Here is an 8,101-nt window from a genome sequence, read left to right as displayed (position 1 = left end):
ATCGGTTCATGAGCACCGCAAGGGTGGAGCTCGGACCAATAATAGATTCATTTGGTTCATCTCTCTTTAAATCTAAATTGTATTATGGAAGTTCTTTAATGCTTTTTTCCTTTAAATATTGTTATAATACCTACCTCGCACTTCATAAAGTGGTATTTGAACAACTATGCTCAGTCCACAGTCTGATCGACTCAATCTGTGCTATACTACAGGCTATTCTGATGTCAATATATTTTATTTTTCAGAGAGTAACATATATACCAAACGGCTGTATTCCTACTGATAAAGAACCATTATAAACATAATTCCGTTCCGTAAAGTGGTCCTGAGACATGAATGAACATTCAGTTTGTTGCAGATCGCGGGTTGAAGAACATCTTCGAGAAAGCAGTCGAGTGAAGCGAGAACAGTGCGTACGCTTACTAGTGGAAGCTTGCTTAGCCAGCGATAGTAGATAGCCATTCAAGTGATCTCACATAGTGGAACGACCGGAAACGAACACAGGTTCTTATCAGTGAGCCTGGTTAGCATTGCAATTAATTCGTAGTATTTATTGTATAGCTTCTCAGTTTTGTAACCTTTTTTTGGTTTTCTCAATAGAAATTGGTGATGATATGGAAATGCTAATATCATCTTCCAAACGTCGCAACGTACATGTTCATGATAGCATTAGAGGCAAAGGTATAGAATTGATAGTTCCGTTAGGATACGGCAGGCATGAGAAAACAGAACTGTTTTTATAGAAGTCGATTTGAAAGCGAGCGGATGTCATATTAGAAATTTGTGATAGCACAGTACTCGCGACCTTCGATAGCAAAGCTCCCGTATGAAGGGGAGGAAGAATATGAGTGTGGAAGCTGATATATCTCCACTGGCAAAAGGAAGGTGGTTTGACTGATATTCTCATATGCCATCGCGTGCGGAAGGAAGGTCTATCGATATGTGCGCTATCACAAATTTCTAATATGACATCAGCATTTAGTCAAATCGACTTTTATTGCACAGTTCTGTTTTCTCATTGCGTCCGTCTCGTCGCAACCAACGGAACTATCAATTTATACCTTCGCCTCTAATGCTATCATGAACATGTACGTCCAAGTTTGGAAGATGATATTAGCATTTCCATATCATTGTAAATCGTTTAACTTCACGTAGAAGTAACACACACGAAATCATTAATTTAGAAATTTGTGATTTAACATGTATGTAATTTAGTAGCACTTTACATCATTTTGTTTGGCGCGGAAGTAAGTGACAAAAATTAACAGATTCGAGATAATAAAAATGTATCCACTTTTGTTTGTCTCAAACTAGGTGTGAGGAAGTGAAACACTTAATTGCAGTAACGGAATTGCCAATTTCATCTACCGAATTTACATTCTTCAGGTATGTAGCATCAAACAACGCGCTAAGACCGTTTTAGAACTAACTGTTAGGAACCTATCGAGCAAAAATCTCGTCCTTCTGGTTAAAAATTTGGAATGGTTTGCTGGGTTTGCTCAATGAACCAAAAGCAGTGACTGCCAGTGTTGGGAAAAACTCAATATCTCAAAACTCATAAACGATTCAAATCACTCGTGAGTTGAAACGCACCCAACTCAGCACCTAAAAAAATCATGGCTGAGTTGAATCATCCATTTGAATCATCGTAGATTCGTAGATTTGTTCTCCTTCGCTAAATAACAGTAAATTAACGTTCAACACATATAACAATGGATACTCTTGCGTGTGTAAACAATTAATTGCCCCCAAATTAAATATAAACACTTTTTAGAGCGAAATGATTTCTTAAAGAAATTAGTGAAATGATCCGTTTTTACATGAAAACCTAAAGCGTGATGCATTATTTTGAAATCGCAAACAAGTTAGTTCGCGCGTTAGTTGATAACCTAATTTAGAACAAGCGCCCTAATAGCTTCTTGGTCAGAGTGTAGGCAACGAACACTGAACCTTTTTTTACACTCACCGCTCTGGTGAACGCCGTTTTCTTCCCTGCCAGACGATGGACCTCAGATGTTTTTATCCTGGGTGGGGTGATCATGATCATCCGCAGGAATTTGTTTTGTACCCGTTGCAGTTTGAGATGGTGGGTTTTGGCGCAAACATCCCAGACTATTTAGCATGCCGTGATCCAGTGGTTCTCAACCTTTTTCTCCAGTGGTACCCCTTCAGATATATGCATAGCTTGAGGTACCCTCTGTTTTTTTTAGAAAATTTATCTGTAGGCATATATCAAGGCATATATCGTGGGCCCTCCTTAGCCGTGCGGTAAGACGCGCGGCTACAAAGCAAGACCATGCTGAGGGTGGCTGGGTTCGATTCCCGGTGCCGGTCTAGACAATTTTCGGATTGGAAATTGTCTCGACTTCCCTGGGCATAAAAGTATAATCGTGCTAGCCTCATGATATACGAATGCAAAAATGGTAACCTGGCTTAGAAACCTCGCAGATAATAACTGTGGAAGTGCTTAATGAACACTAAGCTGCGAGGCGGCTCTGTCCCAGTGTGGGGATGTAATGCCAATAAGAAGAAGAAGAAGAAGCATATATCAAAACGATTGAATATTCAAAAAATAATTTTGGGCTTCCGACGAATTAACGTTCGAGAATTTACATACCTTGACTTAGCAATTTTTTACTTTGGTAACATTGATAACTGCTATATTAAAGTTATTTATAACACAAATGCGTTACAAATACTCCCTGAGAAACGGTAAAAATGGAGATGTTTGATGTTTTCGAAAAATAAAATAGTTCCCTAAACATGAAGTTTTACTGATGCAAGACCATGGGTTCGACTTCCGCTCCAGTCTTGGTTTTCTTTTTGATTTCCCAGAGCATAAGAGTTTCATCGTTCTAGAAATGAAAATATAACAATTTGACTTTGAAACATCGTCAACGAAGGAAAAGAACTTTAAAATTTCCAAGAGGATTTTGAAATAATGAACCTTTTTTTAAGTTCAAGATTTTTTTTTTCAAGTTTGGGATCCTCATTAAAAATTTGCAATTCGAATCGAGATTCCAGGAATGAAAGGATATGTGTCAGTTTCTGAGAAATTTGATTTCCTGTTCTCAGAAATATGATAGAAGTTTTGGCAGAACTTTTGAGAATTGAGAATCTGAAAAGTACATTATAGGTATGTATTATAATGCTGCGATGTGCATCCAGGCCTTCTATAGCTCAGCAAAAATATGCATTGCTACAAAGCAGATCATGCTGAAGGTGACTGATTTCGAGACGAAACCCGGTCTGGGCTAGTATTTTTTATGACTAGAGAAGTCAAGTATCTACAGTACAGGAGTAAAAGATAGAGATAGGCAACAATTTGACGAAATTCAAAGAAATCTAATTTTGCTTTAAATAATCAGTTTTTGATGAAGCCAGAACCATCGAACGTAGAAATCTCTCTAGTTTTAAGTCCTGTTCCGGGTTTTTTCAAAGGTATGTGAATAATGCAATTTTGTTTGCCATTATTTGTGATGATTTTTTACCCAGAAACTAGAACTAATTTCCCGGCTAATGATGGATACAGGTCGAGAATCCTTTCTCGAAAATGTTTCTGTAATCAATCGCCCTCTCGTAAAGCCGCGAAGTTTGATACCCATATTCGCACTAGAAGAATTTCAGCGTCCGATGGTTCCGGCTTTATTATAATCGGATTATTTTCAGCATAGTTATGCTAATTTGTATTTCGTCAACTAAATGCCTATCTCGAACTTCTTGCATTGTATATCTATTGCTTTTGTTTTTTTATTTACAAATTGTTGTGGCTAGAAATCCTAAAAATTCTGAAACTGGAGCTATAAAATAATGGTTTACAATGGTTCAACAATTTCGTCCCAATTGGTTGAGTGGAAAGCATACCTGCTTACCAGTCTGCCTGGGCTCAATCTCAGTCAGTGCCGTTAGTATTTTCTAAGTCGTAAATGCCTTCGGAAAGGAACAACAATGGATCACAATCGTATAACTCAGAATATGCCTTATTTTTATCCCGATGCTTAATTCTAATTACTTCGGGATTTTTTCGTCGGACAACGTCTACCGGGTCGACTAGTATGGTGATATTACACCCAGGTTTTTTTTTTACGCGGTTGGAATTCATTAATTTCTTGGTTAACCTGAACTTTTTGGTGGGGTTAACTCATTGCTTCATTGACCCTGAAGGTCTTAAACGACCAAAACCAAACCGTGTAAAAAAAAAACCTGGGTGTATTTTATGGTAAATGACCATTTTATGGTTACATTATAAGGACATGATAGATTTTGACCTTAGGCTTTTGATTGGAGAATCTCACCAGGACCCAAACCCTAGCATTGTACTCTTAATTCAGGTCAACAAATTTCTTCAATAGACAAAAAGATTCGGTACTATCCGGTACTCTGAAGAAGGCAATACAATATACAGCAATATACATGAAATTATAATAAAACATCCGCCATCAGGCATTTTTGTCTCAGGTCCCCAGAGACCAGCAAAGGTACCCCAGGATTACATGTCCCCAGATTGAGAACCGCTGAATCGATCACAGGGAGAATGATTTGCTTGTAGACAACAAGTTTATTTTGAAAAATGACAAGCAATTTAAACAGAACGTTGCATTATGATACCTTTCCCTGAAAATAAGCTTGCTGTCTAGGGTCAAGCCTAAGTAGAAAGCCTCCTTGGCCCATTCCGAGGTCGTGCCACTGAGGATGATTTTGAGGTCCTTAGTCGGAAAAAGCCTGTGTGATTTGGAGTGGGAGTAAATGTTCTAGGTCTTATATAATTATATAAATAATCTGTCAGGACATCCAGGCCTCGTCGAAGTTTTGCCACGAGCGCTCGAATGAATTGTCCCCTGTAGATGATAGAGGTGACATCAGCGAACAGTGACAAAGTGCCGCCTTCTTAAGGTTCTGGCATGTCGGAGGTGAACAGGTTGAACAGCAGGGTCCCTTGTGTGAAAGACATGCTTGTTCCGTCTGAGGACGTTGGTTACTCGGGTCAGTTGGTGTACGGTTGATCGACCACGTCGGAAACTGTACTGCTTCTCACGCAAGAAAAATCGAAAAATCCCGTGGATGACGCAGTGTCTTCGTTCATTAAAAAAGACTAAAAAATCTGCTTTAAAACGATTGACAAAATTCTGTACTCTACCACTAAAACGCCACTATGTTTCAACGTTATCAAAAAGACATACAGAGACGACTAAAAACCAATCCGAAATCGTTCTGGAGCTATGTGAATGAGCAACGTTATGAAGTAGGCTTGCCATCATCGATGACACTCAATGGGGAATGTGTTAAAACACCTCAGGAGATTTGCAATTTATTTGCTACTAAATTTGCCAGCGTGTTCGAAGACGAGAGACTTCCAGCCGAGTCTATCTTCGCCGCGACCAGTAATGTTCTAATGGCCAACCAAACACTCGGCGTCATCGACGTTAGCGCGGAGTCAATCACATCTGCCGCATCGCTTTGCTTCTAGAGCTGCTCCACTCGAGTAGTAGTAGCAGTAAAATTCTTCTTTATTCATATTTTTTTCTTTGTTTGACAAGCGATTTTTACATTTTGAGTGTTTAACCCTAGGTTCTTCAGCTTTTCAAATTTGATTTTTTACAATGTATTGTGAAATGTTTGGAAAACTAATTTACATATCATGCCATATGGCGTTTGGTGTGGGTTTTAATTAATTAATTGTAATAATCCTACCTAACTTAAATCTAAACAACCAGCCTGAGTAGCTAGTATTTACTTCAATTGGTGCCATATTAACATCCGTTTTCAATCACGAACATTCCCAATGTGAGAATTTGATCGAAGCGAGTTTTGCAGCTTCGCAATCGAGCTGCCAGCTGAGTAAAGATGGGAGCCAGTTGCTCCGGCGTGTAAAGTGGAGCCGTACTCTCCGATAGTGGCGACTCACCTTCGTTTTGATGCCGAAATCCTGGAGGAGGCAGCGGTGGCCATAGTTGATTGGCTGGATGAACCTGTGTAGATGTTGTCTCAGGCGCTTGATGTTGTCGAGGAATGAGCTTGGGAAAATTCTGTTCATTGAGTTTCGGAGGTTGTCTTCTCGCCGGCTGATTCTTGCTACTGGCCTTTTTACGGATCTCAACGAATTCCGTTCGTTTAGTGCACTCTTTAGCGATGGCTTCATGGTTCCCGCCACAGTTGGCGCATTTGACGTCAAGCTGATGCATGTCAGGGTTTTTTGCAATAATATACCAGAGGCATTTTTCTGATTGATGAGCGTCGCCACACTTGATGCAGCGAGGAGCCAAATGACAATTCCTGGTGCCATGACCAAAGTTGCAACAATTCATGCATTGTGTTACGTCACGATGTACCGGCTTGTACCGCTGCCACTCAACAACGGTGCTGTCGATCGCTTTAATCATCCTAAGTTCCTTTAGGGTGATAGATCCACGTTTCAGGTGTACCAGATAGAGCTGGTCACGGTACTTCCGGGACTTGTCTTTCCTAGCAATCTTGTGAATGTTGATGGGTGTCAGTCCAGATTCACCCAGTAGCTTTTCGAGTTCCTCGATGTTCCTATCATCGAGGCCACGTAACACCATCTTTAGTGGCTTGTCGCTGGGGACGTCGTGAGTAAAATACTCCAGTTTCTCCTTCTTCAGTAGTTCCAGTACTCTGTAGTATTGGGGCTTTGTCCCAGACAACAGGCCAACAAGACCATTACTAGGAACTTTTTTCAAATGGGAGTAATTGATTCTGACCTTGATTTTTGGAATGGCGATTGTGCTCTTAATTCAAACTATTTTGGTCAACTGATAAAACAACAACAGAAAGAATAAATAGCGATCTATCAGGCAGTAGCGTTAGATGAACGAAAAATGCTGAATAGAAATAGTAAGAGTCGTTTCAAAAGGTCAAATACAGTTACGCCTATTTGAAAAAAGTTCCTAGATTAGAGCACAACTTGATTATGCATCTCAATGTGCCCTTTGATATTCGGTCCCGTAGCTCGATACGCAGACTTGAAGGGTCTTCCCTGACGAAAATTGGCGGGTACTTCTCCTTCCGCTCTGATTGATTGCTTTGCTGCTGCAGCTTCTGTTTCTTATTTACCAGCGGATTACCGGCATCGTCGTCCTCCAGCTAGGAGTAGGAGCAAATTCATGCCTTTGCCAACTGGTGTGGCATGTGTGGTGTGGTTGAATGGTGGTCAATCCGGCCAAATGCTCGATAATTACCTTCTTTAGGCGATAATTACAGGCGATATAATACGATTATCGAGCGAGTACACTGCGTGAAAGATTTGAGTGTTCTACTGGATTCACAATTAACCTATAGAAACCATCTAACTTATGTAATTGACAAAGCATCAAGTGCTCTCGGATATGTCGTTCGACAGACTCGAGTAGACGGTGGTAAATTGCTTTTTCAAACAGCTTGGATAACCCTGAGAGAAGGCTGATGGGACGATGGCATTTAGAGAGGAAGGATCCTTCCCAGGCTTCCGGATGGGAATGACTTTCGTAGACTTTCGATGGGAAATAGCTGAGTCGTAGACACTGATTGAAGATCACAGAAAGGTGCTCAAAGAATGGAGCACTCATGTATTTGAGCTCGAGATTTAGGATGCTGTCGAAGCTTGGCGCCTTAATGTTTTTTTTTAAGATTTGATACAGGCCGTCAATTTGTCAGCTGTGATCTCCAACTCCTCCGAGAAGTCGTTTGGAGTCAGATGGATGTTGTTCTCAAGCTCGCCTGACGACTGCTTCATGTGGACTGATGATGCTCTGTTCAAGATTGTGTGAGCTGACGAAATGGCGACCTATTTCGGCTGCCTTCTCTGCATGAGTTATCAAGCGATCCTTAGAGCCATTGTTGTCTAGTGGGATCAAAGGTGGAAAAAGCCGTGGCTTGGATTTTAGAGTTTTGGTTAGCTTCCAGAATGGATTATCATATTCTGAGAGAGCGTGGATCTTATTGGAAAAATCGTTATATCGCCACCGTTCTGGCATGGATAATTTTGGTCATGCGATTGCACTGGGTCTGAAGCGCAGGCAGCCCAGTACGTTGGTACTGCCTGCGAGTGACATTTCACAGACGGATTAAATCTTTGGTGAGTGTATCAATGGTTAGCGTGGTGCTT

The 8,101-nt window shown here is 40.6% G+C and overlaps 1 protein-coding gene across 2 annotated transcripts in view; it reads left to right on the top strand.

Annotated features, from left to right (window-relative positions):
- The first annotated feature begins 266 nt into the window (after positions 1 to 266).
- LOC134205570 (sushi, von Willebrand factor type A, EGF and pentraxin domain-containing protein 1-like) overlaps positions 267 to 8,101 on the top strand; it is a 31,285-nt gene continuing 23,450 nt past the window's right edge. Inside the window, exon 1 of one of the 2 annotated variants that reach the window (XM_062680918.1) lies at positions 267 to 504. The gene's annotated coding sequence lies outside the window, so the exon portion shown is untranslated. Of the gene's footprint in view, positions 524 to 8,101 lie in introns of both variants that reach the window. The other variant, XM_062680917.1, reaches the window with a different exon arrangement.

This window comes from Armigeres subalbatus, chromosome 1 (assembly GCF_024139115.2).
Source record: "Armigeres subalbatus isolate Guangzhou_Male chromosome 1, GZ_Asu_2, whole genome shotgun sequence".
Taxonomy (NCBI): Eukaryota; Metazoa; Arthropoda; class Insecta; order Diptera; family Culicidae; genus Armigeres; species Armigeres subalbatus.
This window is presented reverse-complemented; position numbering and strand designations above follow the sequence as displayed.